The 26,208-nt window shown below is 41.3% G+C and overlaps 1 protein-coding gene and 1 non-coding gene across 5 annotated transcripts in view; both read right to left on the reverse strand.

Annotated features, from left to right (window-relative positions):
* The window catches only part of LOC149465753 (CMP-N-acetylneuraminate-beta-galactosamide-alpha-2,3-sialyltransferase 2-like), a 77,262-nt gene extending 51,274 nt beyond the window's left edge, over positions 1-25,988 (reverse strand). Inside the window, exon 1 of one of the 4 annotated variants that reach the window (XM_089673261.1) lies at positions 25,836-25,988. The gene's annotated coding sequence lies outside the window, so the exon portion shown is untranslated. Of the gene's footprint in view, positions 1-6,980; positions 7,200-25,835 lie in introns of those variants that run through there. The other 3 variants (XM_089673258.1, XM_089673260.1, XM_089673259.1) reach the window with 3 other exon arrangements.
* Positions 6,154-6,257, reverse strand: LOC149465754 (U6 spliceosomal RNA). Its single transcript, XR_016312221.1, has one exon. It is a non-coding gene; the product is annotated as a U6 spliceosomal RNA (small nuclear RNA).
* Positions 25,989-26,208: the final 220 nt, after the last annotated feature.

A 26,208-nucleotide genomic window follows, 5' to 3' on the forward strand; every position in this document is an offset into this window, starting at 1 on the left:
TCCCATCCCATGAGAGGGACCTCTGGTTTTATTGATTATATTCGTATTGAACGATACGCATCTGGTGAGTGCGCATTTTTACTATTTATCACCACACCACTGGATCGTGAAGTCACTATCAACTCCTGTACCAATCACCTACCACGAACTGTCACCAATTTTAATATTTTTATCATTTTATATTGATACATTATTACCGGACTGGAGTATATACCTTTTAGCGCTGCACTTTTCTTACATATGTGCACATGTGCCGCAAGGATTTTGCCCAACAGTCCTTTTCTTCTAAGAGAATACCTTGTGTCAGTGCTGCACATAAACATGCAATCAGATGAAAAAATTGTGATCTTTACAGAAAGATCTTTTTAAATTGCCACTCATATTTTTTTACCAGCCTCCCCATGCTGGTGGCAAGCATCATCAGAAACCTGATTTCTGTGAGTTACTGCTTTGTACCTGAAATCACAGTTACTGGTTGTAACAAATATACGGTACTTCCAATGACATGTAGATTGGCTACAAACAGCTAGATAAAAGCAACCTGTGCTTTCAATAATTGACCTTTTTCTATAGTTCTAGAGCAGCCATTCTCCATGGAACCCAAGAGTTCCTTGAGCTGTGGATGACTGACCTCCCTTGTGATGGTGCCTGCATAGTTCTGGGTCTAACGCTACTTGGCAGAGCAAGCGGCATGCCACCAATCATCTTTTTAACTGTCTATAAGGGTAGCATTGTGACATCACTGTAAGGGGGGTATTTTCCCGCTCACTATCAATGTATGAGGAATTTTACTGAATGACCCCCAATTAATTTATTTTATCAGGGGTTCCCCGAGACCTTAAAGTGTTACTAAACCCAGGACCCTGCATTCGCTATATTTGGTCTCCCACAGTACACACAACATGGAAATGCAATTATTTTAGTAATTATAAACTGCTAAATAGCTTTTCTCATCAGCAGTTACAGCAGTCTTGTGACTTCAGCAGAGCACTGTTTAAAGCTTGTAGGAGGAGTTTTCTTTCTGCTCTAGGAGGATGCAGAACCCCTAACATCTGTCTGGACAATGCTGATTGACCCTGTGCTAATCACCTGCACTATCCCAAGAAAAAAAAACTCTCTAGCAATACACACCAAACTGAGCATGTGCATGCCTACGGTTCAGTCTGGGGATAAGAGGTGGTCGCTTGAAAAAGGGTAGGAACAGAGAAGAAAGGATCAAACATCCTTTTTACATAATGCAGAGGATTAACCCCTTAGGTTCCACAGTGACTATAACAAGCATGTTTTAATGCATATACAGACTGATTTTACTGTTGTGGGTTTAGTAACGCTTTAAATTATTTTTTTACCGAAGAGTGTGGGGAAAAATATTGCTCATATTCCACTACCACAAGAGATGTTAAGAAAAACTGTCAAGATAATCAGCTCTCCAGCATAAAGCCAACAATGAAATATTAATTTAAGTGGCTTAACCCCTTAAATTCTGTATTAAGCATTCAGAACGAATTGTGAATTAAGTGTTCATCTGTATATCAGGGAATGTAATTAACATCCCAATTAAAGTGCGGAGGATAGTTTATTTGATAGGGAAATTAAAATCAACATAGGATTAGACCCAGAATTATGTCTCCTCCATATCTCAGAACTCCCAGTGAAATCATATAAGAGATCGGGGATATGGCATTATCTGACCGCAGCAAAGAGCCTGATACCTAGGTTTTGGAAAAAAAGAGAGGTGCCAACTGAGGAGGATTGGATGGGCAGAATGAATCAGATCTGTGGGACAGAAAAACTGTATTATATGCATATGGACAAGATGGAGATGTATAATATAAAATGGAAAGGATGGGAAGAATATGGACAAAAGGTGAAATATATGAAGATATAATACCCCTGGAATTGGATTTAGAAATAATAGAAATACATGGTGTAAAGGAGAGAAGAGAAAATGTAGAGTGGGGGAGGGGGGGGGGCATTGGGTGATTGAGGTGGGGGGAGTGGGAAGGGAGGAAGGGTAGAGGGGATTGATATAAACAAATAATTCAAGTTGGAAGATACTGTTTTGATTATCATTTTAATAGAAATGTCAAAGTGATTTGTATTTGGATTGAAAAATTAATAAATATTTATAAAAAAAAAAAAAAACATCCCAATTAAAGTGAACCTAAATCAATATTCCTAAAAATTCTGCCTAAAAGCAAAAACTACAAGATGACCACTATTATTTTTTATTATTCAGTAAAGCCTTTTCTGTGTCACTCTCTGATTATGTTTCATTTTTTTCTGGGACCTGACATTCCCTGACTTTATAGTTAAGCCAAAGCTATCAAGGGTCCCTCATTTGGAACTAAATCCCTCTGTCCCATTTTACAGCTCAGATGTCCTTCTTTTTGGTCTGGTGTATAGACCTCTATAGAATTGTAGTTTTTAAATGTAAAAAGGGTTTTAAAATACTTTCACCAAACCTCTAAGCTTTTCCAATTGTTATTTTGAAAATTAAGTATAAAAGGGAACACGCACTTGCCAGTTAAACCAATAATTATTTTTGCGTATTAATTCAATAAATAATAATAATAAATAAAAAATTATAAATCTAAAATTATAAAATATTAAATAAATAAAATTAATGCAATAAATATGTGTTCAAGTACAATCTCCTAAAGGTGTAAACAATCCGTGCTTAGTCAGTGCAACTAATAGCAAAATAAAGTGACTTGTGCTTCAAATCTTCACCATCATACATGCCGCCCACATGAATATAGGCCACTTACCAGAACCAAAGACCTTACAACTAAGGTCTAACAGCGCTTAATGAAGAAAAAAAAAAATCTGAGATGGATCAAAGCTCGTGCATCTAGCGGTAATCAATCTCTACTGCGGGTGCTTAGTGCCCCAGTCATAGCTCCGCCATCAGATATCATCCAAGTCACCAGATCCACATGAAACAAGTTGAGGACTCACTCATGGTACAGTATGCACAATAAATTTATTGAAAAAATCGAAGAACTATACTCACAAACATTAAAATTCAAGAAACATGCCAAATACAAAGCATCCTGTGCCCAAGCGGGTGTGATGATGTCACTGCTAAGTGTCTACCCAACGCGTTTCATCCTAATGGACATCATCACTGAGGCAAGGGAGATAGCAGTGAAGTATGACACAGAAGACTCTATACACTCCTAAAATTATCCACCTGACAGCGCTCAACCCCAAAAGTAAATTAGAAATAAATAACACATATGGCCACCATACTATGGAAGACCATCGGCAGCAGCCACCATTTCCCAAGTGGCATATGGGCAAACAGCTAATAAATACAAATAAATAATTAAATGAATAAATTAAGTAATATTCTTAATAAACCTAAATATAATGAATTTAAAAATAGATAAAAATACAAAAATTTATGGATCTTATCGAGAATGCATTACATCATGTATATTCAGCGTCCTCTACGAGAAATCCAAAATATAACAAATTTAAAATAAAAATGGCAAAAACATCCTAAAATTCTGAATAATAATATGGAATAAAAATAATAATGTGCAAAACAGATATAGGTAAAAATACCCTATTTAAATAAAAGGAAATAAATCAAAAGGTATGTGTTCAGTGCCCTCTAGAGTCATTACAAGATTTTAAAATTAGAACAGACCAACACATATACAGTATATATACATCTAGAAAAAGGAGAAACAATTCAGCTGTTGGTAATAAAACAAATACATTAAGTCCTAGTGGGCAAAGGGTTTTAAGCTCAAAAATCCAACGTGTCTCATGTCTTGAAATCTCTCTAACGTTATTACTCTCCCTGAGATGAGAAAACATCAGTTCCAGTCACCTTCAAACTTAGTAGGGGTATGTCCTTTGACAATATACTTTCTGCTATTCCTCTTTTTTATCTTGAAAAGTTGGGAGGTATAGCTAAGCTTCACCAACTGCCATTCCTCTATCTACTGAGCATGCCATTACTGGCCACTAAGACAGTCCCATTGAACACTGGAATGGTAGTTGGGAGAGCTTGGAGGGAGGAAGTCAGGTCCCAATACTAAAGTGAATCTAATATGAGAGGAGGACAGATGAAATTTTTGAGTTAAAAAATTGCAAGCAAGTATCTTGGTGTTTGGTGAGGTTATTACTTCAACATTTTGAAATGGAGCACAGATTCACTAATGACCACTGAAATAAAATGAGTTAGGCTTGTATTGCACCAGTGATCACATTTCTGCTATAGTTACAAATAGTTGCAAATCAAAGTATAAGTAGGGTCAAAGCTCTATGGGCCCTATTTCTCCTGTGGTCACTTCATTCTGCACTCCTATAACCCATTTTCAGTCAACAGCAGGCTAAAACCCACTGATGGCAGACATCTCTGAGCCAGTCCAGGCTCTAGAGAACTCCTGACTTTAAAGTCAGGATCCACCCAGATGCCTGGAGTCGCAGCTGGCCCAGTCTCTTAGTAAGTCATTGGGAGCCTGAGCCAGCCGCTATTACCTCCTCCACAGCCCGGTGCTGTGGAGTGGACCAATGCTGCATCCACCTAGGTGAGTATGAGGTTTTTTTTTTTTAGAATCCTGAACTTTTTTCTTTAGTGTCAATTCATATAATTTAGTGTTAGTTCCTTACATTCTCATCTCTGCAGGCTCAGATAAAAAAAAAAAAAGAAAAGAAAGCAGGTCAGATAATAAATCAAACGACAACCTATTATACTTTTTGGTCCAAGTTTATATGGAATCACCAAGACAATATAGCCAATGAATCCCCTGCTACCTCCAAGAGGCTCTCCATTACAGACAGATGCTTCTCATCTCTTCTCAGTTTTGAAATGCCCTTGATTCTACCACTCTTTTTGTTAAATATGTTTATTATTATTATTATTTTTATTAATTATTAATAATAAAGATTTATGCAATAGTATGAAAAGTAGTTCACATAAAGAATTGTGAATACAGCAGGACAGTAGCTATAAAAGTGTGTTAAATTGACAATATCACAAAGTAGATAAATTGAGTAATCACAAAATATGGAATGTGGATATTTGCTTATAGCCACCACATAAAGGATATAGGAGTGGGGACATGTGTCCCATCCCTGCAATTGTCCAAACAGAAGATGCTAGGTGGCATCTAATAATGATTTAAATATATATATATGGACTGATGAAAGTAAGAATGAATGACCTCACTAATGGAACTCCACACTGCTATTATTTTGAACATGCCCCTTTCAATGAGTGATTCAATTACACAGAATCAGCAGCATGCATGTCATGAATGTTGGGTCTGTTGGATTTCTATTACTCTACTACACCTGCTAGGAAATTATTTGCCATGTAGAAATATCATTTCTACCAAAAACAGTGATTGATCAGGTTAGTGATGTCTGACTGCTATTATTTTGAACACAACTGTGTATATATATATATAGTTTGAATACATCAGAATACTTGAAGAGGTCATGCTGCCTTATGCTGAAGAGGAAATGCCCTTGAAATGGGTGTTCCAACAAGACAACGACCCCAAACACACCAGTAAACATGCAACATCTTGGTTCCAGACCAACAAGATTGATGTTATGGAGTGGCCAGCCCAATCCCCGGATCTTAATCCAATAGAAAACTTGTGGGGTGACATAAAAAATGCAGTTTCTGAGGAAAAACCAAGAAATAGAGAAGAACTGTGGAATGTAGTCCAATCATCCTGGGCTGGAATACCTGTTCACAGGTGCCAGATGTTGGTTGACTCCATGCAACACAGATGTACAGCAGTTCTCAGAAACAGTGGTTATTCAACTAAATATTCATTAAGTGATTCAAAGGAAAGCAAAATCTTCAAACATTTTTCAGTTTATATAGTGAATGTTTGAGATTGTAAAGAAGAATACAAACACTGCTATTTTTTTTGAACAGTCTCATATTCACTTTTCTTCAATTTTTTTTAGAGGAACAACACAAATTTGATCTATTTTTCTTCATGTTTTGATTTGGAATAGAATGTGTAGTGTTCCCTATACATTTGTGTGGGTGGAAATAAAAGCTATTAGAAGGATTTTGAGCTTTATTCACTTTTTTCCACACTGCTATTATTTTGAACACAACTGTGTATATATATATATATATATATATATATATACATATATACATATACACATCTATATAAATAATGCCTCACAAATTTGTGTGTCATCTTTGCGCAAGGGCCATGCTAATGTCTGTATCAATCCAATTTTAGTATATGTTCTGCTGAAGCGAGGACTCCTACCACTCGTGTCCATAAAATGCTCCAAAAGAATATGCAAAGCTCCTGAATTTTGGGCAATGTTTGCAACAATCTGTTTTTGACTGAGTAGAGAGAAGCTATAAGCCTCTCGAGTGGTTGGCAATACTTGTTATCGCACAAGGAAATGTTTTAGTTTGCTGGAAAATGCCAGTATGGCCTTGTAGACAGTTTCTTTCAGTTATATATCAATATATACCGCAAATTCACACTTTACAGGTTATGACGCAATTACAGTTTTAAACTAGAGTAATGTTCTTATCCTGCTCACCAAAAGTACCAGTCATCTTCTCCTCATCTTCAGCAGAATGACATTGAGCCAGCAGAAAGAGAGACCCTTTTACCTAATTGGTAGAACAACCTACAACCAGAGAACAGGTTCTCCATTACCCAGCTATAGTGGGAGAGACAAGGCCAAGCTAACTAAGATCACCTTACAGCCTGCTCCTGATCAAATAGCGCACACGTGTTGCTATCAATGTCATTCAAGGATAATGGTGGTTCCTGGCTCTCAGTCTACTTGAGAAGATGGACAGGTATCTCATCGCCTCTGTTCTCATGAGGATATCTGCTCATGTATGGCCAAGTCTTATCTGTAGGTCTCACCAGGACTGTGCTAAATGGTCAGTAAAAGTACATCAGCCCTCATGTTTGTTTTAATTGTAGAAGAATAAGGAACACATTTCAAGGATCTAAATTTACCTTCAAATGATGCGTCAGCTTTTGGCCCAGTTCTGCCAGCTGTAAAATCTAAACAAAACGTACTGACGATTGGTGACTCAGCATCCAAATCCAGAAGGAGGAATAGAAAAGAAGACCTTGATGTGTCACAGCAAACCAGAATCAGCCAGGGACTACCGACAATGGGAACAAATGAGGGTCAAAGCTGCCGCAAAAGACACAAGTAGGAGGCAAATATTTGTATAACGAGAACCCAGCAAACACCTACACAATCTCTGCGTTGCTTAAAGCGGAAAAAGCCGCTTTTGGCCACCGTGGTGTACTGCAGCTAATTAATAAGAGAATAATAAGCAGGTCTGAATCAATGGGCAGCAGAACACAAAGGCCAGACATATATTCAATGAAAAGGGGCTCTGGGGGGGAGCCAAAGTAGATGTCAGCCTAAACCTAAAGTGAATCTGACCTCAACAGTGAAAGCTTTTAACACTGGCCAATACAGTAATTAGCTAAAACGTTGTTACTACTGAGCCCGTTAGCATTCAGATTCATCTGATAATACTTCTGTGTGAATAGTAACATTTTAAACATTTATCTCCATTACTCAATCACATAATAGTGTTGTGAGCTTCTGTTGATATTTGTTTTTCTCTGTTTCAAGCACAGGTAACAGAAAAAGATATTCACGAACTATGACCCAGAATGGAGCTTGCTGAGCCACACCAAGCAAAGAGAAAATGATTCTCCTGATCCTCAGAGATAGGGGTGCTAGCATAAGAGCTCAACAGTGACCAAATCTATATGTATAGAGAATGCCGCACTCTCAGCCCAACTGAAGTGTGAAGACACAAAGGGCAGCCTCAGCCAGCTTCGCTCCACAAACCTGGCCCCGCCAAACAACGCCACAAACCACGCAGAACGAAACGCGTCATACACTTTTATTCACACTTCAGTCGGGCTGGGAGTGCTAGCATAAGAGCTCAACAGTGACCAAATCTATATGTATAGAGAATGCCACACTCCCAGCCGAACTGAAGTTTGAAGACACAAAGGGCAGCCTCAGCCAGCTTCACTCCACAAACTTGGCCCCGCCAAACAACGCCACAAACCACGCAGAGCGAAACACGTCATACACTTTTATTCACACTTCAGTCGGGCTGAGAGTGCTAGCATAAGAGCTCAACAGTGACCAAATCTATATGTATACAGAACGCCGCACTCCCAGCCCAACTGAACTGTGAAGACACAAAGGGCGGCGTCAGCCAGCTTCGCTCCACAAACCTGGCCCCGCCAAACAACGCCACAAACCACGCAGAGCGAAACACGCCATACACTTTTATTCACACTTCATTCGGGCTGGGAGTGCTAGCATAAGAGCTCAACAGTGACCAAATCTATATGTATAGAGAACGTCACACTCTCAGCCCAACTGAAGTGTGAAGACACAAAGGGCAGCCTCAGCCAGCTTCACTCCACAAACCTGGCCCCGCCAAACAACGCCACAAACCACGCAGAGCGAAACGCATCATACACTATTATTCACACTTCAGTCGGGCTGGGAGTGCTAGCATAAGAGCTCAACAGTGACCAAATCTATATGTATAGAGAATACCGCACTCCCAGCCCAACTGAAGTGTGAAGACACAAAGGGCTGTGTCAGCCAGCTTCGCTCCACAAACCTGGCCCTACCCCACAACGCCAAAAACCACGCAGAACGAAACGCGTCATACACTTTTATTCACACTTCAGTCGGGCTGGGAGTGCTGCATTCTCTATACATACAGAAAAGTGTAGGTTACCCCAACATTTCATATTCCTGTTGTACCATTTACTTGTGCTGTATAATATCCTGTTCTCTTTGTAGTTCTTCCTTTGTGTGAAATACCTAGTGACCCTGCCAGTCCTATTTCAAACTGACCATGCTATTCATGAGAGCACATCCTTCCCAGCATGGTCACAGTTCTGTGGCTGTGCTGGGAGAACTGCCTGCCTGTCCTCCAATGGTCAGACTTGTGCTGACATGCCTGCCAAATCCCCCCCCGGTGGGAAGATCAGGGGGGAGGCGGCGGGAATGTCAGCACAAGTCTGACCATTGGGAAGATCAGTGTATTGCTATTTCTCTGCTTCCTGCTGATACACCCCCTGTCCTACAGTCACCCCTACCTCTTATGCAGCTGAGAACAGGGGTTATGTGACCACTCATACAAAAAAAAGTATTTATAATTTTTTTTTATTTATATACACGTTTTGCCTTTCATTTATATTTTAACCACTTGTCCTTCTGAGGATTTACCCCTTTTTCTGACCAGGCCATTTTTTGTGTTAAGGCGCTGCATTACTTTGACAATTGCGCGGTCATGCAATGCTGCACCCAAATGAAATGTACGTCCTTTTTTCCTCACGAATTGAGCTTTCTTTCGGTGGGTCTTATTTTTTATGCTATAAAAAACAAAAAGACAATTTGAGAAAAAAAAAAGTTTTTGACTTTTTGCTATTAAACATATCCAGTAAAAAAAAAAAATCTAATTGTGGCATAAATTTAGAACAAAATGTATTCTGCTATATGTCTTTGCTAAAAAAAAAAAAATCCCAATACGTGTAAATTAATTGGTTTATGTGAAAGTTATAGCATTTACAAATGGCGGTATAGATAATGGATATTTTTTCTTTAATTTTTTTTTAATTTTTACTAGTAATGGCAGTGGTCAGCAACTTATAGCGGGACTGCGTCGGGCATTCTGATACTGGGGGGGAACCGACTTGGTGTCACTGACATCCCCAGTGACACCGATACATTGATCGGTGCTAAAAAAAAAAAAAAAGCACCAACACTGTACTAGTGGCACTGGGCAGGAAGGGGTTAACATGAGGGGAGATCAAAGGGTTAACTGTGTGCTGGGTGTGTTTTACTATGGGGCCGTGTGTTTGTGCTTCACTTTAAGCACATTGTTTTGTATGGCTGTGCTGTGCACAGCCATCCAAAGCAGTGTGCAGGAGCGGACAGGGAGGAGAACTGTTTTGTTTACAAACAGTTCTTCTCCCCGTCTGAGATGTTTGGCAATCACCGGGCGCTGGTGATTGCCAGCCGCACGCGCCCCTGTGATTTTGTGCACCCGTGCCGCCCTGTAGCAATATATCTGCTATAGGGCTGTTGGGAAACGGTTAAGTTGAATAGGTTTTTTTTGTAAAAGGGTGAGGGTTCACATAAACTTTAAATAGATTTTGGATCTATCTAAAGATCAGCCAGCAGCACAAGGAACACTTCACATTGAATGTAAGTACCATCCCTTGTGCTGATTTTTGAAATACAAGTTTAACTAAACAGGCTTTACAGCATGAGTGCACTTTAAAACAAAGTACATTTATCTTTTTAGCTTCCTTCCCCTGGCATAACGTACTTACCTTGATCCAGTGGCTGCATAGCTACTGTTTGCTTACATCCAAGGCTGCAAGTGTCCACTGTCCTGGCAGCATCTGCACCTTGGTGCCCCATAGATCTCTGTGGGGCTGTGTCCCAAGGTTGTTGAAAATTGTAGACAGTCCTATACTAGTCTGTGGGGCTGTAATGTGCAGGTTCGGCAAGGACAGTGAAGACCCATGACTGTTGGATCAAGTTAAATATGCATCTGTGGAAAAAGGGTGGGTTAGGTTAGATCATGGGAAGGAGGCAGACAGGATAAGTTTTAGGCTACATTCACATTGGTTACATAGTTAAATAGTTAGTCTGACTGATAAAATAACACAGCAACAGGGTGTGCTCTCAGAATACATGACTGTGTGTGCAGCGCTGCTGGATGAGATTTTTCATCCACAGTTAAAGAACATATATGCCCAAGCATGGGGGCCTGGGGTGGCCAGTTGGTGGATCGTTCCTATGGTTTGTCATGTATATTTTATAATATTTTTTGACACAGATTTCAGTAAAAATACTGTTATATTTATCAACCATTGTTGTTTGCTTTGCAGGAACGCCATTTATTCTGACAGCATCAGGGTGTGTTCTCAGAATATACGTCATTACGTGCAGTGCTGTTGGATAAGATTTCTCACTCGCAATTAAAAAACAGAACATATATGCCCAAGCATGGGGGCCTGGGGTGGTCAATGTGGATTGCTCCTATGCTTCGCATATATTTTTTACATTTTTTTTGGCAGATATTTTTTTCATCCACATTGATTGGTGTGAATAGAGGAATCTGTTAGGTTCTTTTTTTTTGTTCAGTTCACAGACTGAATAAAAAAAAAACAAAAAACAACATTTCATGTATGCTCAACATTAGAAGTGGGTGGATGCAGGGCAGTATATTCTAATGGTGGGCATACCACACACTTTTTTTTCTTTTTTTCATTCAGCCCACAGGCTGCATAAAAAAAAAAAAAAAAAAAAAGAACATAGTATATATGCCCAACAAGGACCAGCAATGTACTGGCACATCACTGGACTTTGAGTGATTATACAAGGATGGTGCCTGCAACTACACGTGTGTGTGTTCATGTGTGGGCAATATAGCATTTATATTACAGCGCTGCATAAAATAAAAACCAAAACTTTTATTGTCATTTTCTCTGCGAGGACCGGATATGGCGTCATTATGACGCACTTCCGGTTGGCCACTTCCGGCCTTTGAAGTGCACAACCATGCTGGTGTGCGATCCAGAGGCCATTTTAGTTAAATTTTTTTAATTCTTCCAGTCATTTGTATAGACGTGCACAAACCAACGTCAATCTCCATGGCTTTTTTATATTAAAAAAACAGAGATGTGGGTCTCGTTTTGAGGTATTGTGACATTATACTGTTGTTTCTAACACTACCTATAGTTCTCTATTTTACACCTAAATTGTTTTTATATTGTTGCCAGGTATACCGATCTTCATCTTTTTACCATTATACTATAACGTTTTTTAACACTGGATTTTTTAATACATTTTTTTGTTTTTCATTAAATTATTAACTTCCATGATCCCCTTCCCTTTTTTTGGGCTCGAGGGGAGGGGCTTTGCTATAGGCGGCGCTGACCTCAGACATGTAAAGCAAGACCTGAATTTAGGCTGGCCACAGCTCTGAGGAAAGGGATTCGTCCCCGAAACGCGTCAGCAGGCCGACCACACCATCAGTTGGACACTCTGTCATCCTTGTGGCCATCTCTATGGCCTTATAGGCTTTACATACATGCTATGTTTGTGAGTATATTTTGTCCTTTTACATTTTTAATCAACCTTGGATAATGCACTAGGTGTTTGCGCCACCTGTATGCTTTTTTCCAGTTTGTTGATCTCCCCATCTGAGGAGGGCTGCATCTCCAGAACGTTATCCATAGGCTGTTTATGCATCTGATCCCCTGGCATTGGCTCCCTCGAGGCTCTGGAGAGTTTATATTTCTGTCTGCTTTAGGGCCAAAACAGCCTATCATTAGCCTTGATCAGGGGCGGGCTGACCATTGGAGCACTCGAGCACTGCCCGAGGGCCCGGGGTCAGTGGGGGGCCCCATGAAATGCCCCTGGTACCTTTTTATAGGCTTTTTTGGGTGTGCTTTGAGTGTGGGCAAGGACACAGGGGCTCCATGATCCCCTATTGCCCGGGGGCCCCATGAGTTGTCAGTCCGCCTCTGGCCTTGATATTTTAAATGTATGTTCACCAGAAGAAAATCGGATTAAACTATGTAATGGGAGCGTTGATCAGTGCATTCTCAGGCAGGGAAGTCTGTTCTCTGTCAGAACACGATAGCTCAGCAGGAAGGATTCTTCCATCCACATTGAGTGTGTGGAAGGGGAATCAAGTAATTTTCTTTTTTTTGTTCAACTCCCTGATTATATGAAAAAACAAATCTATCTATGGGCTGCCTAAGGGAACATTCCTTAGAACAAATTTTATAGTATAATTTCCCAGTTTGCTTTCATTTTGGAAATAATGACATCACACCAGTAACATTGCATATATTAAATAGCAAACTGTCACTGTTTTGGGCGACACCCTGTTATTTTGGCACAAACAAAGCACACCCACATTGTGGTAGCAAATATTTGTACCTTTTTTTTTTGCATAGATCGAATAAAGTAAAAATAATACTGTTCTTTTTCTAAAAAGGTAAAGTCACCATGGATTTGTTGGCTGCTTCTTTGTTCAAAAGCACTTAGCTGGCCCCTTATGCCATCTCTCACACTCTAATTGAAGCCTGTTAAATACCATCTTCCTGCTCAGTTAGCACTCTACTTACTACTTCCCCCAAGGCCAGCAAATAAATGTTTCACAACTGCCCTAAATAGCCTGATATGGTTAACTCATAGCAAGGTAAAACTATGATTTAAAGTGAACCTGTGGCTATAGTAAAATCATTAAAATTTGTAGTATAGGTCGCTGAATATCTGGTCAGATTTCCTGTAAAGTGGCCCACGACCCCCTTATTCCTTCCTCAATGCGTCCAGTCCCCCTATGCTACTTTACTTTGCTGCCTGGAACTTCACATCTTTTGGACAGCATCACATGCAATGCAGGACCAGCTCAGGTTTGGACTTTAGTTACACACAGCTGTATACATGATTAGCAGGGGCAGCACAGTGGCTAAATGGTTAGCACTTCCACCTGGCAGTACTAGGGTCGTCGGTTTGAATCCCAGCCATGGCACCACCTGCCTGGAGTTTGCATGTTCTGCCTGTGTGGGTTTCCTCTGGGTACTCCAGTTTCCTCCCACACTCCAAAGACATGCTGATAAGTTAATTGGCTCCTGTCTAAATTGTCCCTAGAATGTGTATGTATGAATGTGAGTTAGGGACCTTAGATTGTACACCCCTTGAGGGTTAGGGACTGATATGAATGTACAATATATATATGTGTAAAAGTGCTGCGTAAATGGACTGCGCTATATAAGTACCTGAAATAAATAAATAAATTAGCAGGCGGGCAGGAGGAGTGTTCACCAATCACATTCAAACTTTCTAGGAAGGTTTGTTCTGATTGGCAACTGTAAGAGAGTTCTTAGTTCCAATGTTTTTTTTACATTCTGCTTTCCGTATGTAAAAGGCAGCAAGGTGAGTGCTCCAGCATCACTGCAGCTATTTTCCAGGATCACCTGATTGAGGAAAAAAGGGAGTAGGGTAGCCTGGCATAGAACAGCAATGTTTGGATGAAAACAGCCATGCAGCAGGTAGGCTGTGCACTGCACACATCTTAAAGTGGAACCTGTAAACAAAAAAATTGCTAGCAGAAAGTTTTCTTTTTAAATTTAATTGCAGAAGAGACATGTCACGTTTCTTCTGCAATAAATGCTTCTTAGGCTACTGCTCACAAACTTCTTTAAAATATACCCTGCAGGGGGTTATGTTATCCTGGGACAGCCAAAGACAATAAACTCAGAAGACCATATGAACACTCGTGAGGAAGCTTGTGGAAGTCACATTGGTGAAGAGGAGGAGCGTATAACGGACTTTAATTATGTTTTATTTTTCATTGACTGACAACTATTAATAAGTGTGACAAACAAATAATTTATTGTGACAAATAAAAATTTATACCTCGACCAATACCTATAGTTGGGCACTGGGAACCCTTTGGGGCTCCACTGGGCAGCAGAAAGCTGCAACAGTCCAACATTCATTTGAATTATTTGGAACCACCTCCAAGCTTGAAGTCTACTGCACTACCACCCTAATCCTGCTGCTTCTGAAAATAATGTTGCACATAGCTCTTACTCTGCATCAATGTCCACATCAGTGACTCAAAACGTACTGAAGTCACTAGATCAGCATGACAATTGGGTAATTATTATTTCCAAAAGGGTCAACAATGGCTGCCATTATGGGGTTTTACAGTTGTCTGTGCTCTTTTGGGGGGATTCACCCTCACTTCCTGTTCCAATGACTCCACAAGAAGCCAAGGGAAATCTTCCAGACACAGGTAGCTGTGTTGAAACCCTGACATGAGGTTTTACCCTTTCGAAGGTGAAACAAAACAAAAGAATTAAAACGTTTGGCTGAAGTAAGGGCCCATTCACACCAAAAACTGCATGTAATTGCATGTTTTTCCTTGTACCTACATGTGCATTTAGTGCGCGTTTTACATGCAGTTGACATGTGTTTTACATACAGTTGACACATGCTTTTCTATTTGCATTTGACCTGTGAGGTCACTTTCTACTTCTTTCTTTCCTTGGGCTTCTATGTGCATGGTGATACGTTGCAGTGCATTTGCATGTGTCTTTGCACATTGTTTGTGCAGAAAAATGCAGCATGCTGTACTTTTCTGCACTGCACTGCAATGGTGTGAACTATGCCCATAGGATAGCCTGGATTTTGGACTGTCTATGCAGCTGGAGTGCAGTCCAAAATGCATCCAACTGCATCCCACTACGTTAAGAGTGAAAGGGCCTAAAACTGTATTCTTTAGGTCTGATGAGCTTTTACACATTAATCCATGAATGTCATTAAAATATACTTTGTAAACACCAACGGGTAATTTGCAGTTCTTTGCCCAGTAAAATATTTGTTCAGACAAGAAATGTACGTTGTGACGCCCTGGGGCAATCATATAAACAGTGACAGGTTACCAATTACAAGTGCTAACTGGTGGTCTGTGGAATGTAATGAACACTTCTGACCGGTAAGAACTGCTAAAGTGTTTTCCTGATAATTACAGCATGCCTCCTAACTTTGTTATTATAACAACAGTAATTCTTAAACCCCTCAAAAATTAAATCTCATTTTAAATCATTTGAAAAAACTAACATCATAGCTGAAAGTATTACTTGCAAATATGTACACATCTCAGACTAATCATTTACAGATAAAAGTTTATAGCTGAAATGAACTAGGAGCGCAGAGAGAGAGCACACGAAGGCAGATGACTCAAAACTGGTTGTGCGGGCGTTTATTGGGGAACGTGAAGGCACAGCAAGGGTACCAAGTAGGGGCGGACTGACCATTTGGAAACTCAGGCAATGCCTGAGGGCTCGGGGTCAGTAGGGGGCCCCATAAGATGCCCCTGGTACCTTTTTAATAGGCTTTTTTGAGTTTGGGCAAGGACACAGGGGCCCCATGATCCGTCAGTCCACCCCTGGTAACAAGTCACAACTGAACAGTCCAATGGGTAGCAATGTAATACCACACAGTCCACGTAGGATAACAGAGCAGAAATGGCAAACCCATACTCAGGAACGGGTACCCAGGCAACAAGGTGTTAAGTCCAGAACAGTGCAGAGATCTGGGCAGACAGGGGTAAGTCCAGAACCAGGCAGAGACCCAGGCAGACAGGGCTAATTCCAGAGCAAGGAGAGAGATCTGCAGGATGGCAATGTGGGACAGCCAAGGAGAGACAGTCCACAGGGGAAACAAAGGGTTCAATCCAGCTCGGGGCAGGGATTCAGGCAGACAAGGGGTTGAGTTCAGCACAGGGAAGACAAGTGGGTTGAATCAAGCACAGAGCAGGGATCCAGGCAGCAGGTTATGGCCAGGGCCGGTGCTAGACTATTTTGCTTCCTAGACAGGACCAGTTACTTGCGCCCCCCGAAAAAAATAAAACAAATTTTAAACAGTAGAAAATATTAAATCAACAAAACATGAAGCTGCAAAATGTATTTTAATTTGCAAAAATAAGTGCCATAAGATGCCACCAACACCAATATTAAAGACAATATCAGTGTCACAGATGGACTGTATCTGTGGCTGGCAGTGGCAGGGTCAAACTAGCAGTGAGTGGAGGATGATTTATCCACACTCTGACAGATCCCAGGCTAGAATTCCCCAGGCAATGGGGGGGGAGATAAAACACTGTGACAGCAGGCAGCCCAACCCCACACACACAGAGAACACCTGAACTGAGCGATCCCACACAGTGACAGATCCAACACACCACCACCAACACTGACACAGATCAGCAGGCACTAGAACAGCAGGCTGCGGGATCGTGATGATGTCATCACTCACTAACACATTGGACATGTGATGGATGGCCGGCCAGGTCACACAGACAGGAGACATCAGAGTCAGACATTACCTTCCTCCGCAGGCACAGCTCCACCTCTGCTAATGAATGGGAAGAGAAGGGCTGGAACTCCACAGTGATCAGCAGCTGCCAACCGGCTTGCAGTAAAGGACTGAGTCTGAGAGAACACTGGATGGAGCAGCAGCTCAGCTGCTACACTGGCCCCAGACACTTGGAATCTTCCTCTGTCCCTTCTTCATCCCCTCTGCCAACCCTCCCCTCAGCTGGAGGATCATTCATGACGTGGCGGCGTCCCACACAGAGAGAGTGCTGGTCTGTGCTGTGCCCAGGTGCCTTTAGGTGGCAGTGCACCCTAGGCAGCCACCTAGTTTACTTAGTGGAAGCACCGGCCCTGATTATGGCACATCAAGCCAAGCACACAGGGCAGCAATTGGATACAGCAGGCACTTAGTCCAGAGTCCAGGACCACAATCCAGGCACAATGAGGGACGAGCAGCAATAGATACAGCACGGGTTCAGGGACTGACAAATCAACAGGGGATGCAGCTCAGGAAGTCCGTGCAGCGTGGCAGGGGAAAGGAGGTCTGGAGGTCCTTCATAGGCACATCATGGGTCCTCAGAGGGCTGTGTCCTGGCCACAGCATCCGGACCATACAGACAGCAGTTGCAGAAAGAGCAAAAAGGAGAACAGAGTCCCAATATCCAGGAAGCCACATAGACAAAAAATTACAAGTCCCAGCAGTTCAGAAAGCAAATCACAGTTGGCAAGGAAGTAGGCCTTAGATATCAAATAGATACATAACTACACTGTAACTTCTATTTGAAACATTATGGTTCAAACCTGGATCGTGAACTCCTCAGAACCTTTCCAAGTAGCTAAAGCAAGCAAACTAAGAATGTTTTATAAAAGACAGAAAAGTGCAGCGCTGGAATAAATAAATAACTTGTCCAAAGAACTTGCGTATAAAAACACTATAAACACCAATTATCTAAAATCAGAAATGGTATATCAAAAAGTTCCAATGTAAACAGTATATAAAGTGACTCTCATGCTTAATGGCTCTGGATCCGGTATCAGTGCAGTAGTGGTAAAGGTAATGCGCACTCACCGGACGCGCATAATTATTGCGCCTTATGTTAAAATCCAGATGTCATCAGACCGGTATTAGGTAGATGGACGTCCCTCTCAGAGATGGTGGGTCGTCAGGTTAGATGTTATGGGGTTGGTAAAGATGGTCCTCATCCTTATAAAGCTCCTTTGCATTCAACCTGAAGTAACTCTCTGGATATGCAGATCAACCCTCAGGGTATAGCAATCCATCCCTCTCCAGAGCTTGTGGAACTACAAGTCCCAGCAGTCCTCCCAGGTTTCAGCCTCCCTCGTTGTGGCTGAAACCCGGGAGGACTGCTTTATAAGGACGAGGACCATCTTTACCAACCCCATAACATCTAACCTGGCGACCCACCATCTCTGAGAGGGAATTCCATCTACCTAATACCTGGACATGTGGATTTTAACATAAGGCGCAATAAATATGCGCGTCTGGGGAGTGCGCATTACCTTTACCACTACTGCACTGATACCGGATCCAGAGCCATTAAGCACGAGAGTCACTTTATATACTGTTTACATTGGAACTTTTTGATATACCATTTCTGATTTTAGATAATTGGTGTTTATAGTGTTTTTATACGCAAGTTCTTTGGACAAGTTGTTTATTTATTTATCCCAGTGCTGCACTTTTCTGTCTATTATCTGTGTTTTAGGGTGTTATTGGTTACCTTTTTGTGCACAGCAGCTTTTTTAGTGTGTTTTATTTAAGGCGCTCGCACCTCCTTTATTTTATAAGAATGTTTTATGACATGACCATTTGGGAACATATTTCAAAGGTTGCCCTGCACCTTGTTTGTTATCAAATTATAATGTGACATGCCATACTTGGTAATTTATTCCAAATTAGATATGGTGACAAGCTGCTAGCATCTAACAATGTTGACCAACCATGTTTGTGCTTCCTACACAGTATAAATAACCGTTGTAAAAGAGCAACTGTTGGCTGGTTCTCCCCTTGGAGGACTGGTCCATGCACATGTATGATGGGAATAAACACTTCCTTTGTTCACCCTAAGAGTGTGGTTTGACTGCATTCCACAACACAGCCAATACAGAACTCTGCATTTTCTAACCTCCTTCTAGGAAGACATGTGTCCATCACAGGAGTAAACTCAAAAAAAGTCTGACTCTTTCTGCCAGCATAGGGATATTATATTGTTCTTTTAATTCAGCCAAGCCTTAAGCACCCGCTGTCGGCACGTCTGGCTTTTTCCAGCTACAGGATACAGTCTGCGCTCCCCGTGGAGATCAACCTCATCTCCTACCTCCTTCAGGGCACAGGAACTCATAGGTTGATTAACCCTTTGAGGACCATAAGATTACGGAATGCCAAAAGAATCCATTTTTTGTTTTTAAAGTTCGTACACTTCAGTTGCTGTAACTAAGCCATTTCATGAAATAATTGGCAAAAAGCTAGATCCGTTTGTTGATAAGAACTAATATTTTGACTCATACCAAAAAAAAAAAAAAAAAAGTATTTCAAGTTCTTAATCAGATGATACAGGCAATTAAAAACAAATACGTCCCTTGGTCCTCAAAGGGTTAAGCAGACAAACTGACTGCTTTACCCACTGTTGATTTCAACAAAACAACACACACAAAATAAAAAAAAATAAAAAATAATAATTTCTGCCCTCTGCTACCATTTAAGATTTTAACTTTCACCAAATTCAAATTGTTGATCGAGCGAAGCCGATTTTCTAAAGCTCTAATGCTGGCCATATGCAGTACATAACAATAAATGACATTCACTCTTCACTCAATAAAAAGGGTAAAGGATTGCATGATGAGTGGGTTCCTTTAAAGGTTAAGTTCGCCTTTTTGAAAAGATAATAAATGCACATATTTTTGCAGGAAGAAAAACGTGCATGTATTATAATTTTTTTTTAGAGGAGCGTGCAGAGCATTGCATCTTTGATCGCAGGTGCAATATCAGGCTGATGCTGCCTCCAGTTTTTTTGCCCTTACCTCTGTAAGGGTTGTCCGTTTGAAAACTGGAGGAGGTGTCAATCAACTATGATGGTGCCCATCAGCACCCTTACAGTTCATTAAGAACTACAAGCTGTCTGACGTGGTGGCAGACAGCACTTGTAGTTTCTTCATTCACAGATTCCTGTGAATGAATGTCGCAGTTGTGCGATTATGAAATGTGACAGCGGATGCAGGGAGAAGAACCCCCGCCCAGTGTCACAGCGGGTGGGGGAGCATGGAGCATGTTATACCCTAAATATGGGCGTAACATGCTCCAAAAAGTGAACTTAAGCTGATCTCTAGGTAGAAATAAAAGACACAAAGCATGGTGGCTCTTTTATCATTAATACATCATTAAAAGTATGTTTTAAATGCAAACAGTGTAAGTACCTGCAGGGGCAGACTGACCAATAAAGCACTCGGGCACTGCCCAAGGGCCCAGGGTCAATAGGGGTCCCATGAGATGCCCTTGGAACCTTTCAGAAGCTTTTTTTGGGTGTGGTTTGAGTGTGGGAGAGGAAGTAGGGACCCCATGATCCCCTATGTCCCGGGGGCCCCATGAGCTGTCAGTCCGCCCCTGAGTACCTGATTTGTTCGGGTATCAGCCTCTATCAGTCCCCACAACTGAGCTGGAGTATAAGAGGAAGAAACAGTATTAGCAGCCAATCAGTTCATGAGATGACAGGAAGAATACTGATAGGAGGAGAGAGCAGAGTATCAAATAGATACTATGCTGCTTCTACTTTCAGTGGGACTGCGGCGGGCATTCTGACACTGGGGGGGGAAATAACGTGGTGTCACTGACATCTCCAGTGACACCAGTACAGTGATCAGTGCTAAAAAAAAAAAAAGCACTGACACTGTACTAATGGCACTGGGCAGGAAGGGGTTAATGTGAGGAGCAATCAAAGGATTAACTGTGCCCGGTGTGTTTATTACTAGGGGGCGGAAGGTGTGTTCTTCACTGTAAGCACACTGATCGGGGTGGCTTTACTGTGCACAGTCATCCTGAGCAGCGTTCTCGAGCTGACAGGGAGGATGATTGTTTGTAAAAATCTTCCTTTCCATCGGAAATTCTCGGTAATCACCGGGCGCCAGCGGGTATTTACCGTCTGGGACCTGGTGACTGACATCCGCGGCCACAAATGGCGGCGTGCGCCCCATACCTGGAAATGCAAAATCACGTGTATATATACGTGATTTTGCGCACAGGTGCCGCCCTGTAGCAGTATATCTGCTATAGGGCGGTCCTTAAGCAGTTAATGAGATATTTATTTTTACTTTATTTTTTTGCTGTAATGCAATGTACCTTAAAGTGACTGTAAAGGCAGATTATTTTTTTTTTAAATAACATGTCGTACTTACCTGTTCTGTGTAATGGTTTTGCACAGAGCAGCCCCAATCCTCTTCTTCTTGTATCCTCTCCGGCACTCCAGGCCCCTCCCTCCTGCCAAGTGCCCCCACAACAAGCAGATTTCTATGGGGGTAACCAGGCAGACTTACTCCCAAACTGCTGCTCTGTGTGTCTATTCACACACAGACACAGCTCTGCCCCACCCCCCATTCTCTCCTCATTGGCTCTATGGCTGTGATTGACTGTAGCGGGAGCCAATGATGGGAGAGAGACACAGGACAGCTGTGGCTCTCGTGCATGTCGCTGGATCGAGATGCGGCTCAGGTAAGTGTTGGGGGGGCTGCTGAACATAGAAGGTTTTTTACCTTCATGCATAGAATGCATGAAGGTAAAAAACCTTGAGCCTTTACAACTACTTTAATGTGTGTACAACAACCTGAACATAACAAGCAATGTTAGCACAAATGATTTCTGAAAGATATGATTCTTCAATCAAAGGATCATTACACTGAATGACTGCGGAGAATAATCATCCTTTGTACAGAGGGCTGCAACAAGAACATTTTCTAGTGGGAGTTTCCAGAGAGGGACGGGCCTGGCTCCATTAAGGATACACAGTACAGATGCCTGCCCTTCTTCTAAAAGCAAATTGGTTCTGGAAAAGCTCCTACACATGAACATTTACTATCTCATCTTGCTTTCTCCCAGCCAAGAAAAATAACAGAATTAGGATTACAAATTTCCCTAGCTACCGTGAAACTGCACAGTGTAGACATTACTCATTTTATAACTACCTAGACATCAGAAACCCGCAACCCACTAAAATCAAATTCTGCATAATGGCCAACTGTTACAGATTTCCAGGGACAGTCCCAAGCTTTGATAGCCTGTCCTGGAAAAATTCCAGATATTAAACCTTAAGGATTGTCACAAAAAAAATTCAAAATGTTTCATACATGTTTTTCTATCTCGGGGCTAATGCATTAAAAATGTCCTACTACATTTTTTGTTGCCTATTGCGACCCGTCATCTTCCAACTGTCGTTATTGTAGTTCAAAAAATGAAATAAAGTTTCAGATGATGTGCTATAGGCATACGTTTCACACATCAGCTCATATTGATTTTTTTAAAAGGAAATCTAATATGGAAAAAAAATAGGAATCAATACAGTACATAAAGCATGACTGGACTGTGTTATGTCATGGCCCTCTTGAGCTCCTCATACATAGGTTGATTTTTTTTTTTTTTTAATTAATTTTACATTAGATCCTAAAACATTAAACATGGAGAAATGTATCATTTAGCTAATTTTAGTCTCGTCCTACAGAACAAATGTAACAGTTATGGCTCATGCTGACAGGCATGGAATGCACCGAAAATGCAAGTCAGCAAAATCACTCTGACTGTAATTGAGCAATACACATGGCAGCTCAGAGGCTCCATTTGAGCAAGCAGCATGTCTTATCAAAGACGAATTAAAAAGCACACATAATTAACTTGGTTCCAAAGGTTCAATTCCTGTGAAGTCCTTTGCTGACACTGGCATCTTTTTCCTGGGTTCTTCCAGGTGCCAGTCTTCTTTCGTTTTAGTTGGCCAACGTGGGATGTCATTCCGACACAATGTAAGTGTGCCAGAATGTAATCTGAGCTGCGCATGCACAATTCAGTATACGTTCTACAGAGGACTGTGAATAGTAGGGGCGGACTGACAACTCATGGGGCCCCCGGGCAATAGGGGATTATGGGGCCCCTGTGTCCTTGCCCAAACTCAAAAAAGCCTATGAAAAAGGTACCAGGGGCATCTCATGGGGCCCCCTACTGACCCCGGGCCCTCGGGCAGTGCCCGAGTTTCCAAATGGTCAGTCCGCCCCTGGTGAATAGGCAGGTAAGTGTACTTTTCTGCAGAAGAGACATTGCAAGTCTCTTCTGCAATGAAGCCCATTCACATGTTTTCTTTTTCACATTTGATTCCACTTAAACCACTTGCCATCTGGGGAAATTTTGAAATTTTTCACATATAAAACTTACAAATCAGCCTTTTTTTTTATGAGAAAATTATTTTTTTTCTGAAAGCAGAGTCTCTGGAGAATAAAATGTTGCTGATGCAATTTTTTATGTCATGTGATATTTGCAAAGCCATTTATCAATTGCAAGTTTTCAGAACAAAATTGAAAAGATTATGTTGCTCAGAGTAAATAGAGTAAACATGTCAAGATTTGAAATTTTACATGCTCGTGAAATGGCGACAAACTACAGCACCTAAAAATGTCCATAGGTGACTCTTTAGAAGCCTTTACAGGTTGCGAGTTTAAAGCTAAGCTCTGGTGCTAGATATATTGCTTTCACTCTGACATTTGTGGCAATACCTCGCACGTGTGGGAGATCACCATTAACATATACGTGCAGAACAGGGGCGGACTGACAACTCATGGGGTCCCCGGGCAATAGGGGATCATGGGGCCCTTGTGTCCTTGCCCAAACTCAAAAAAGCCTATCAAAAAGGTACCGGGGCATCTCATGGGACCCCCTACTGACCCCGGGCCCTCGGGCAGTGCCCGAGTTTCCAAATGGTCAGTCCACCCCTGGTGCGGGACCTACATTGTGTTCTTTATTTTATTTTTATTTGTTTTCCTTTACACTGTTTCTTTAATTTTTTTTTATTCAACTTTATTGTTATCACAAAGGATGAACAACATCTCTTGTGATAGCTGGGGCAGTGACAGGTTCTCTTTATGGAGAGATCTGGGGTCTATTATAACCCTGATCCCTCCCCTGCCCTCCAGAGCAGCCGATCAAACTAAGATCAGATTGATAGGCTGTTTCACTGGCTGGAAAATAAAGAATCGAAATCGGAAGTGACAAAATCCTTGTCGCACTCAGGCTTCATTTGTCCCACCAGAGGAACGGATGTTCCTCCCTGTCCTCTGTCTGCCCAACAGTGTTTGGTGGTTCTGGTTAAATGGGAGAGCCCGGGAACAGCAGCGGTAAGTGGGGGGCGGGGTCCTACTGAGCCCTGTAAAAGTGCATGGGCAGCTGCAGTGCTGCTTGGATCACTTTTACCAGAAAGCCCACTGTTGGCTGCAAATTTTGATACCAGGGTTATGGCTGCATCTGCTCCTGGTATAACCGCTTCCTCCTGAGGACGTGCAGGGACACCTTAAGGACTGGAAGTGGTTAAAGTGTGTTTGAGCTGTAGGCAAAACAGCTGCTGCATTTTACCTGCAGCTCAAATACACCTCAATAGGACATGCTGTGCCCTAACAAATGCAATACAATGCAAAGCTGGTAAAACAGCCTCTGAACTGCTATGTGTACTGCTCAATTAAAGTCAATGAGATGTTGATGACCTGCGTCTGACACCCCTTCCAAACTCATATGAAACGCAGGAAAACAACACCCATAGATATAGACCCTTACTGAATCAAAGGAAAGTCAGAATTACAATGAAATTCTATTTTTTTAAATGAAAATGTGATTGAATCTATGTAGATTCCTTTAAAAAAAAAAACTGATTGGATTGGTCACATACATAATGTGATCTGATTGAAACAGAAAAAAACATATCTTATGTTTCCAGGCAATCCTCAATTCAACACTGAAAACTAAAATTTGAAAGTCATCATAAAACAACAAAATCATTTTGATATTTAAATGATTGGATTGGAATGTAGAATTCTGTTTCTGGAACAAATGGATTCATACAAGTAAAGCTACCATTAGACAGTATTGTGAATCACTTATAAATTAAATTTCAGCATCAAAGTGTACCTAGAAATTATTTTAAATGGCCAAACCAAACAAAACTAACAGGGCCCTCAAATCCCTCTTGTATTGACCTGTATTGTTGCTGTATTGTCTCCAGTTATAGTGTAAAGTGCTGAGCAAACTGCTGGCGCTATATAAATCCTGTATAATAATAATAAATAATAATTTTGATATTTAAATGATTGGATTAGAATATAGAATTCTGTTTCTGGAACAAATGGATTCATACAAGTAAAGCTACCATTAGACAGTATTGTGAATCACTAATAAATTACATTTCAGCATCAAAGTGTACCTAGAAATTATTTTAAATGGCCAAACCAAACAAAACTAACATTTCAGTTTTCAGTAGATACAAATAAATGAAATGACATAATGGCTTTATATACTTGGATACTCCCCTGGGGACAACTTTGTGTCCCAATTCTTGGTTTTTCTCCCCACACCTCAGTCACTCTCCTGCTGCAGCCATAGTATCACTTCATCTGCTGCATTTTCTATATTATAAATGATAAGAAATCCAAAAGGGGAGAGCAAGCCTTTGTCGTGAGGTCTGCTGCGGGTAGGCAGAATAGGGTACCTAAGCACAGAAATCTTACTTTTGATATAAAATAGTCTGATAGGTGATTTAAGGTCCAACCTCAATCAAAAACTGAAAAGCATCACTTTTCGGTGGACCGAGTATCCAAAATGTTGCCAATTATGGTTCTAGTCAGTCCCTGCCCATATTGCGACATTACCTTTGGGTTCCGACACCTCTAAATCGACCTGGAAATTCTGTCTCGTCAGCAGAATTAGTAGCCGACAGCAGCTTACATATACACTGTATGCTGAATGCTGCTTACATCCTTTCTAGAACCTCCCCCACACCCAGACAGGAAACATCAGTGCAGTTAGCAGGAGATATTTTTCTAACTGGACTGTGGAGGTTAATGAACTTGCTACATACAGCAAATATATGGCAGTGTTGGAGCTGGTCCTCTTGGCGGCAGCACGGTTATATTCCTGCCCATCTGCTGACCTCAACCACAATATGCTGCTCCCTTATCTATGGAAACCACACAACTGAAAATATCCTGAAACAAAAACATGTTACTAACAACAGGAATAGCA

Source organism: Staurois parvus, unplaced genomic scaffold (assembly GCF_062004578.1).
Source record: "Staurois parvus isolate SC_StPar_1 unplaced genomic scaffold, SC_StPar_1.0 ptg000137l, whole genome shotgun sequence".
NCBI classification, from domain to species: domain Eukaryota; kingdom Metazoa; phylum Chordata; class Amphibia; order Anura; family Ranidae; genus Staurois; species Staurois parvus.